Consider the following 9,449-nt stretch of genomic DNA (forward strand, 5'->3'; position numbering starts at 1 on the left):
TTTCGCGAACCATTCGTTCACCAGTAGTTAAGCTTTATGAATCATTCGTTTACCAGTAGTGAAGCTTTTTGTGTACCTTCATGTAAAGTAATGCATCATACTGAGTTGTTACTCTTTCGCGAACCATTCGTTCACCAGTAGTTAAGCTTTATGAATCATTCGTTTACCAGTAGTGAAGCTTTTTGTGTACCTTCATGTAAAGTAATGCATCATACTGAGTTGTTACTCTTTCGCGAACCATTCGTTCACCAGTAGTTAAGCTTTTTGAACCATTCGTTTACCAGTAGTGAAGCACTTTCGGGTTAGTTATAAAACCCCAAACCACTGTTGATGACAATGAGGGATCTACAGCCACTTTAGTTAAAAATGTATACAACATAGGGAAATATATATACATATACTGCGCTCATGACACATAACATATAACATAATAACAGGATAATATAGAAAATATCAACAATTTATAACACAAACAGAAACAAAAAAAGGCATTTTAAAATGTAACAAAAAAAGGCACTCTAAAAACAAAACAAAAACCAGCTCTCTTCATCTGACACGGCTGTAGCGATCCATCGCCTCTTCTGGGGTGAGGACTGAAACAAAGAAAATGATAAACATGTATTAACAGTAGTATTTTGTCAGGATGATGGTAGTGCAGTTGGTTAGGGGTTTACTAGTATTAATACTATTCTTGTATTAGGGTTATATAGTGGCAAGTTAGTTCTAAATTACATTCTAGAGTAATGAATGTACAGAGGTATAATAATAATAATTATTAAATTGTAATTTCCAGTAGTATCAAGAGTACTGTGAGTGTACTGTCTATTCAAGTAGTATTATCTGTACTCTTTAACAGTAGGTTATTATAAATCAAATGAGCACGACTAGAGAGTAAAGTGGGAGCACTGTATAGTTTAGACAAGTGGTAGAATAAGTGGATTATATTGTTTAGTGTTATTTGAAAGCCATGTTCCTGCTGTAGCTTCATCCATTATGCTGCTTTGAACAGTCATGTTCAGACGTGGCTTTGATATTATAAGCAGACTTGGGACCAGCTGACCACCTAGCTCGTTAAAGAAATGGGTAAGAATTGATCAATTAATCCAGCACCATGACCATAACCATAACCAAAAACTTTTTTATTTTCTACTTAGTAGACTAACTTAAAGTGGCTTAACTGACCTCAATCTAATTCATGTCATTGCTGTTCTAAGTTCCTTCCCATTCCCAAAGCACTTTCCGGTTACGATATCATGTAAAGGTAGATACTTGGTTACTGCAATGTTCAAGTACAAATGGAGTAAATATTACTAGCATCCTCTTGTCTTGGATCCCCTCTAGACACTAGCCTTCAACCAGTTAAGGTGAGCACCCTTATTTTAACATCATAAAACCAGGAAGTAGAAAAGAGGTTTAAAAATAACACTATTATAGTGTTTTCATAGTGACGTTCATCAGTTATTAATCATTATACTGTGTACAACTAAATTTCACAGTCACATGAATCTGAGTATATCTGTTAAGTATGCTTAACATTTTAAATAAAAAATTAATTACCTGCTTCCTCTGCTGCAGTTTGGCTACTGCGCTGTTCGGATTGTTCCCGCTGACTCGATGGCGCTGTAACATTTTGGAGCACAGAAAGAATGGTTGGTGTAAGGGGCTCAAAACCTCATGAAGGATATTGATGAATGCATACAGAGTGACGTTTTTGTTCATTTGAAAATTGTATGGATACCTTAAAAACATATATATACAGTTAGTTAAGAAATAAGGGTTTTATTCACTTTGGGCAATGACATTATCCATTGTCTTTAATGTTATAATATGTAATAATAATATGTATGATCATATGTAATTTTGATTTAAGACAAATCATCATCAACTCATTTGTCATGGTTCCACATGCAGTCCATTGTGTAGAAGACATGTTTGAGAGATTCAGTTGTTAACATTACATACTGTAACTATGGACTAAAATGAAAAGAAAAAAAACAGGGAGAAAGGTATTACCGTAATAGCACTATAACAGTGTAATGTAGCAGTCTTCGGGTTTTTTAGTAGTTAAAAACAACTCCAAAAACTATTCAAAGACGTGGTAACTGGCGCTAACATAATAACTTTACAAGTCCAATTTCAAAGCTTGGACCACATTTTCATCGCATATCGCCTAATTTAACATTAGATAAGTGGTTGAACCGTCGGTCTTTTGACCTAGTTAAGAGTTAAACTTTTGTGTTTGACAGATAATTAAAATTTGCTTGCAACGTCGGCTATCTAGCCAGCTAGCAATCCATTGGTTAGTGACAAGGTTAGCTAGCAAGGCCAAAAAATACGTGATAGAACAGACGTGGTACGATGTCAAATTAGCTCATTTTAGGAAGCTAAGCAATGTGACCGAATCATTACACTCTCAATTAATAATGAAATAACTTTAAAGCATGTACTTACATTCTAACATGGCTGTCTCTACATGTGGAAGCTCTTCCGTGGGCTGCCTTTTTCTCTTACTCTTTCGCTGAGTCTCCATTGTCAAGTCCTTCTGCAGGACCTCCTTGCCCGTCGACGGAAGAGAGTGGGCGTGTCCGACGCATGGGGTAAAACGATCTGCGTATAACGTGCCCCCTACCCACTGTACACGTCCGTCGACGACAAGGGACGCTCCCGAATTGCATTGTGGGTCCGCATGTGCAAGACAGGAAGACGGTTTGATGTGAAGTTATCATGACCCTGCACGCTGAAGTACTCAGTCTTATTGAGGGAAGACAGACTTTTAAAAAGAAATTAAAATTGATAAAAATGGCTCCAAAAGAAGAAGTTACTTAAAGCCAAAATAAAATGCAAACTCTGCAAAAAGAGCATGAAAATGAAGGAAAACGCAAACGTTGACGGACTGCAGTGGTAAGTATTCTTTTTTGGTACGGTTTTTATCGATGACTTCCTTTGTTTACTGATATGTCATGTTATAAATTCAAGTTCAGTAACATTAATATTTATCATGAAGAAATGTGTTGTCTTCTGTAGGCAGTGCCGACGTAATAAACATAGAGGGAAAACGACGAGGAAGTCAGTGAGGTGCGGGTCACTTTTTGAGAGGAGCAAATTGTCCCTATTCAGCTGGATGAAATACATTTATAGGTAAGGTATGCAGTAGGGCTGTACGGTATGGACTACAATTTATATCACGGTATGATTTGAGGCATATACGGTAATGCCGTATTATATCACGGTATGTTCATTTTATCTTCTAATTTCTATATAAATGTTTCTGAAGGGGTATCATCATCACTACCATCATCCTGACAAAATACTACTGTTAATACATGTTTATCATTTTCTTTGTTTCAGTCCTCACCCCAGAAGAGGCGATGGATCGCTACAGCCGTGTCAGATGAAGAGAGCTGGTTTTTGTTTTGTTTTTAGAGTGCCTTTTTTTGTTACATTTTAAAATGCCTTTTTTTGTTTCTGTTTGTGTTTTAAATTGTTGATATTTTCTATATTATCCTGTTATTATGTTATATGTTATGTGTCATGAGCGCAGTATATGTATATATATTTCCCTATGTTGTATACATTTTTAACTAAAGTGGCTGTAGATCCCTCATTGTCATCAACAGTGGTTTGGGGTTTTATAACTAACCCGAAAGTGCTTCACTACTGGTAAACGAATGGTTCAAAAAGCTTAACTACTGGTGAACAAATGGTTCGCGAAAGAGTAACAACTCAGTATGATGCATTACTTTACATGAAGGTACACAAAAAGCTTCACTACTGGTAAACGAATGATTCATAAAGCTTAACTACTGGTGAACGAATGGTTCGCGAAAGAGTAACAACTCAGTATGATGCATTACTTTACATGAAGGTACACAAAAAGCTTCACTACTGGTAAACGAATGATTCATAAAGCTTAACTACTGGTGAACGAATGGTTCGCGAAAGAGTAACAACTCAGTATGATGCATTACTTTACATGAAGGTACACAAAAAGCTTCACTACTGGTAAACGAATGATTCATAAAGCTTAACTACTGGTGAACGAATGGTTCGCGAAAGAGTAACAACTCAGTATGATGCATTACTTTACATGAAGGTACACAAAAAGCTTCACTACTGGTAAACGAATGATTCATAAAGCTTAACTACTGGTGAACGAATGGTTCGCGAAAGAGTAACAACTCAGTATGATGCATTACTTTACATGAAGGTACACAAAAAGCTTCACTACTGGTAAACGAATGATTCATAAAGCTTAACTACTGGTGAACGAATGGTTCGCGAAAGAGTAACAACTCAGTATGATGCATTACTTTACATGAAGGTACACAAAAAGCTTCACTACTGGTAAACGAATGATTCATAAAGCTTAACTACTGGTGAACGAATGGTTCGCGAAAGAGTAACAACTCAGTATGATGCATTACTTTACATGAAGGTACACAAAAAGCTTCACTACTGGTAAACGAATGATTCATAAAGCTTAACTACTGGTGAACGAATGGTTCGCGAAAGAGTAACAACTCAGTATGATGCATTACTTTACATGAAGGTACACAAAAAGCTTCACTACTGGTAAACGAATGATTCATAAAGCTTAACTACTGGTGAACGAATGGTTCGCGAAAGAGTAACAACTCAGTATGATGCATTACTTTACATGAAGGTACACAAAAAGCTTCACTAATGGTAAACAAATGATTCATAAAGCTTAACTACTGGTGAACGAATGGATCGCGAAAGAGTAACAACTCATCAGTCAGATCCAGCTCTACCAGTCGATCCAGTGTGGGACCCAAGCCAGCCCTCAGCGTGCCCTGCAGTGGTGGACAATTGCTTTTAAGCCTTCAACATTACTAATGCCACATAATAAACCTTAAATGTGAATATGAATGTATGTATTGTGAATATCTTTATTAAAATATGACAATCATCCCGTCTGTGCCTTGTTAATTTATTAACTAATTGTGAAATCCCAGGAAAATTCAGTTGCTTTCATAATCAATTGGTCAGTTTGCTATTTCACAGAATGATTCATTAATACAGTATCCCCTAGTCTGTTTACCAGTAACTCCTCAGTAGTTACTGAGTAACTGTCACTTTAGGGCCCCTGGTTGTTCATCATTCGTTACTCAGTAACGAATACAGTAGTCCCCTGGTCTATTTACCAGTAACTCCTCAGTAGTTACTGAGTAACTGTCACTTTAGGGCCCCTGGTTGTTCATCATTCGTTACTCAGTAACGAATACAGTAGTCCCCTGGTCTGTTTACCAGTAACTCCTCAGTAGTTACTGAGTAACTGTCACTTCGTCGTTCATCATTCGTTACTCATTCGTTCCTCATTCGTTACTCATTCGTTCCTCAGTAGTCCCCTGGTCTGTTTACCAGTAACTCCTCAGTAGTTACTGAGTAACTGTCACTTCGTCGTTCATCATTCGTTACTCATTCGTTCCTCATTCGTTCCTCATTCGTTACTCATTCGTTCCTCAGTAACTACCTACGTTTCTGTGTACCTTATTGTAAAGTGTTACCCTATCTTCTTTTCATTCATACATCCAGCCATCATCTATCTATCTGTCTATGTATTTATCCATCTATCAATCTATCTATCTATCTATCATACATACATTTAATACATATATTTACAGATATTAATATTTAATATTTATATTTACTCACACATGTACACACATACACACACATACACACACACACACACACACACACACACACACACAAACATACATACACACGCATTGTGTTTTACATTAATATAAGCAGAGATTGAACGAATCAAACAAAAATGATCCATCCGCCACACAGCACCACAAAGCTACCCCCCCTCCTGTCCCTGACCCCGCTCCCCATGAAGGAGGTGACCCACCCTGACGCTCTGCACGCACTCAGTGGGGGCGCTGCAATGCATCCAAACAGGTCCTGTGTTTATTTCCATATGCAGCACTTAACCATTCATCATTCAATTATGATCAGAGGGCTCCTTGTTTGCTAAATTAATAGCGGCTCCAGGGATGCGCCGGCGAGCCCAGACAACCCGTTCGCATAATCAAATATGCTAATAAGGAGAGGAATGCATTCCCTGCCAATCACAGGCCCTCACACATTATAGACAATGGCTGTTGTGGGCTTGGTGATGGTGAACATGCAAAGCTGAAAATCACTTTGACTGATATTGCACTTGAAAAAATGGACAGGAACAGGGAAACACACATACAAGCACACACACATGCACACACTCACACTTACACACACTTACACAAATGCAAATTATAGGACCAAAGAATGTTGCCGAAGAATGGTAAGCATTCAAATTGTGCTTGCTGAAAAACACATTTACTAACATTTGCTCAGAAAGAAGCTGTGGTTAATGGACATGGAAATACACACAAACACACTCACAAACAAGAATGCATGCACACTAACTTACAAACACATGGTTCCACGCACCCCACACGCACAAACTGCAACGGGTCAAAGTTGATAATGCTTGCATACACCATTCTGCAGCATGTCTATATCATGTATCTTGTGTGGCTTATTTTGATATATATTTGTTTTACTTGCTGCTATAGTGCTATTGTTCACACTAAATCATCTTACGTTGACCTTTAACCTCTGCCTTGTCAAAGGGATTTCAGATTCTTGTTCAGAGCTTTATTTACAAAAATATAAATATATACAAATGTATTCTGAATAATCAGCATGCTTTCAAGGATTTAAAAAAACAACAACAAATGAGAATAAAAAGGCTGAATATATATAAATATATACATATTGAACCAATTAAATCACTGACAATGACCTTGGGTATTGTTATCCTTGGCTAAAAAAATATTAGATTTTTCATTTCCTTTAACTATTTTGACAACGTATTTGGATGTCAGTGTGTGGGTTTGTGTGCGTGTGTGTGTGTGTGTTGAGGGATATATGTGTTTGTTTTCTAGCAAAATTACTTTTGTACATGTGCAGTTGCATCTGTGTGTGTGCATGTGCATGTGTGTGTGTGTGTGTGTGTGTGTGTGTGTGTGTGTGTGTGTGTGTGTGTGTGTGTGTGTGTGTGTGTGAGTGAGTGAGAGAGAGACAACCTGTGGGTCAGAAGCCCTGAAACTAGGGACTGCACTGTCCTACAATCGTCTCAAAAGGCCAACCATGAAACATTTGAACACACAAAGGATGAGCACATAGGGCACAGAGGCAGACTCACAATACACATGCACAATACACGCACATTCACACACACACGTTATGCACAAAACACGGACGCCAATGCACAAAACACACTAAAAATTAAACACACAGATAGCACGAACACTCACAATCACAGAGTAGACACACACACAGGCACACATGCACACATTGACTTCTGAAAAGTCATCTCAAAAATCGAATTATTCAAATTCACTCTGCAATTGTTTCACAACTCCGGATAACAAAGAAATATCCAGCCAGAGAGAACACTGATTAACCAAAGGCATTTCCCTCTGTAATGGAAATGACGGCCGCATGTTTAATTAATGTGGCAGATCACGGTGGGAAGTTTGGGTGGGATGTTTCGGAGGCCTGATAAGTAATCAAAGCCCGGAGAGGACGGATAAAGACGCTGATGGGAGTGGGAATGAAGAGCACAACTAAATTTAAGTCTTTGATCTCTGACTGTTTCGGAGTTCTGAGTCGTCAGTACCGCTACAGTGCTACTTCATAATAACAGTGATGTCTACTGTCATCACTACCATTACTGCATTGGCCAGTACCTTTATAACATGAGCGTTGTCAGTAACATTACAGCAGGCTTTGTACAGTCGTCACTACTATAAGTTGTTAACGTGCAGCACCATTACAGTGGTCAGTACCATGACAGATGTACACAGCCAGTGGTCAGTACCATGACAGATGTACACAGCCAGTGGTCAGTACCATGACAGATGTACACAGCCAGTGGTCAGTACCAAGACAGAGGTACATAACCAGTGGTCAGTACCAAGACAGAGGTACATAACCAGTGGTCAGTACCATGACAGATGTACATAGCCAGCTGGGGCCGGAGTCCTCAGTACCATTACAACTGGTTGTACCATTACTGCCCTGCGCCGTGAGCCATCACTACCATTAGGCAGAAGAGAAGAAGATCTGCAGTCATCAGTATCATTAGTGCTATGTTCTGCTGTGATCAGTACAGCTATCAGTGTGTGTCAGTACCATTACTGTGGGCTGCGTCTGTACCATGACACTCGAACATCTGTAGACGTCAGTACCATTACGGTGGTGAGCGTCAGTACCATGACACTAGAACATCTGTAGATGTCAGTACCATTACGGTGGTGAGCGTCAGTACCATGACACTAGAACATCTGTAGATGTCAGTACCATTACGGTGGTCGTCGTCAGTACCGTGACACTAGAACATCTGTAGTCGTCAGTACCATGACAGTGAAACATCTGTAGTCGTCACCACCATTACGGTGGTGAGCATCAGTACCATGACACTAGAACATCTGTAGACGTCAGTACCATTACGGTGGTGAGCGTCAGTACCATGACACTAGAACATCTGTAGACGTCAGTACCATTACGGTGGTGAGCGTCAGTACCATGACACTAGAACATATGTAGTCGTCAGCACCATACCAGCAGTTGACTGTCTGTCGTGAGTGCCGTTAACCCAGGCCATTGTTGTCAGTTGTCAGTTACATCACAGCGGTACGCAGACGCCAGCGGAGATGAAACTAATGTTCTTCATGGAAGATGGCCGCTGTGAGTGTGTGGTTAGCTCCACGCACAAGCTCATTTCGGGTAATTTAGGTGTAACAGGCGTAGTACCGCACCATATGTTCCTCACAAAGCCTCTCTCCTCTCTTTGTTTGTTTCTCTCTCATTTCCTCTCTCTCTCTCTCTCTCTCACTCTCTCTCTCTCTCTCTCTTTCTCTTTCTATCTTTCTCTCTCTTCCTAGTTCTCTCTTTCTCTATATCCCTCTCTCTCACTCTCTATCTCTCTGTCTCTCTCTCTCTGTCTCTCTCTCCCTCTATCTGTCACTCTCTTCTGCTGTGTGTGTGTGTGTGTGTGTGTGTGTGTGTGTGTGTGTGTGCGTGTGTGTGTGTGTGCGTTGCGCACAGAGAATTCATCTGGTTGACAGCTGAAGCTGTATGAGCTTTATGTCATCCAGAAGATAATCGATGATGGAATCACAGTTATAAATCAGCACCAGTCATATCTGATGGACGGATTAGGTACTCAGTGGTGTAGTCCAGGACACACACATACATGCAGTCAGACACAGAGCCACACACATACATGCAGGTGGACACACACACACACACACACACACACACACACACACACGCACACACACACAGGCACCGTGGGGCGCACTCACACACACACACACACACACACACACACACACACACACACACACACACACACACACACAACACAA

At 39.7% G+C, this 9,449-nt stretch overlaps 1 long non-coding RNA gene across 1 annotated transcript; it reads right to left on the reverse strand.

Annotated features, from left to right (window-relative positions):
* Nucleotides 1-466: 466 nt before the first annotated feature.
* LOC311355526 lies at nucleotides 467-2,540 on the reverse strand. Its single transcript, XR_014637460.1, has 3 exons — nucleotides 2,452-2,540; nucleotides 1,558-1,620; nucleotides 467-593 (listed from the first exon to the last, which is right to left on the reverse strand). It is a non-coding gene; the product is annotated as an uncharacterized lncRNA (long non-coding RNA).
* Nucleotides 2,541-9,449: the final 6,909 nt, after the last annotated feature.

This window comes from Micromesistius poutassou, assembly GCF_964030765.1.
Source record: "Micromesistius poutassou genome assembly, chromosome: 11".
NCBI lineage: Eukaryota > Metazoa > Chordata > Actinopteri > Gadiformes > Gadidae > Micromesistius > Micromesistius poutassou.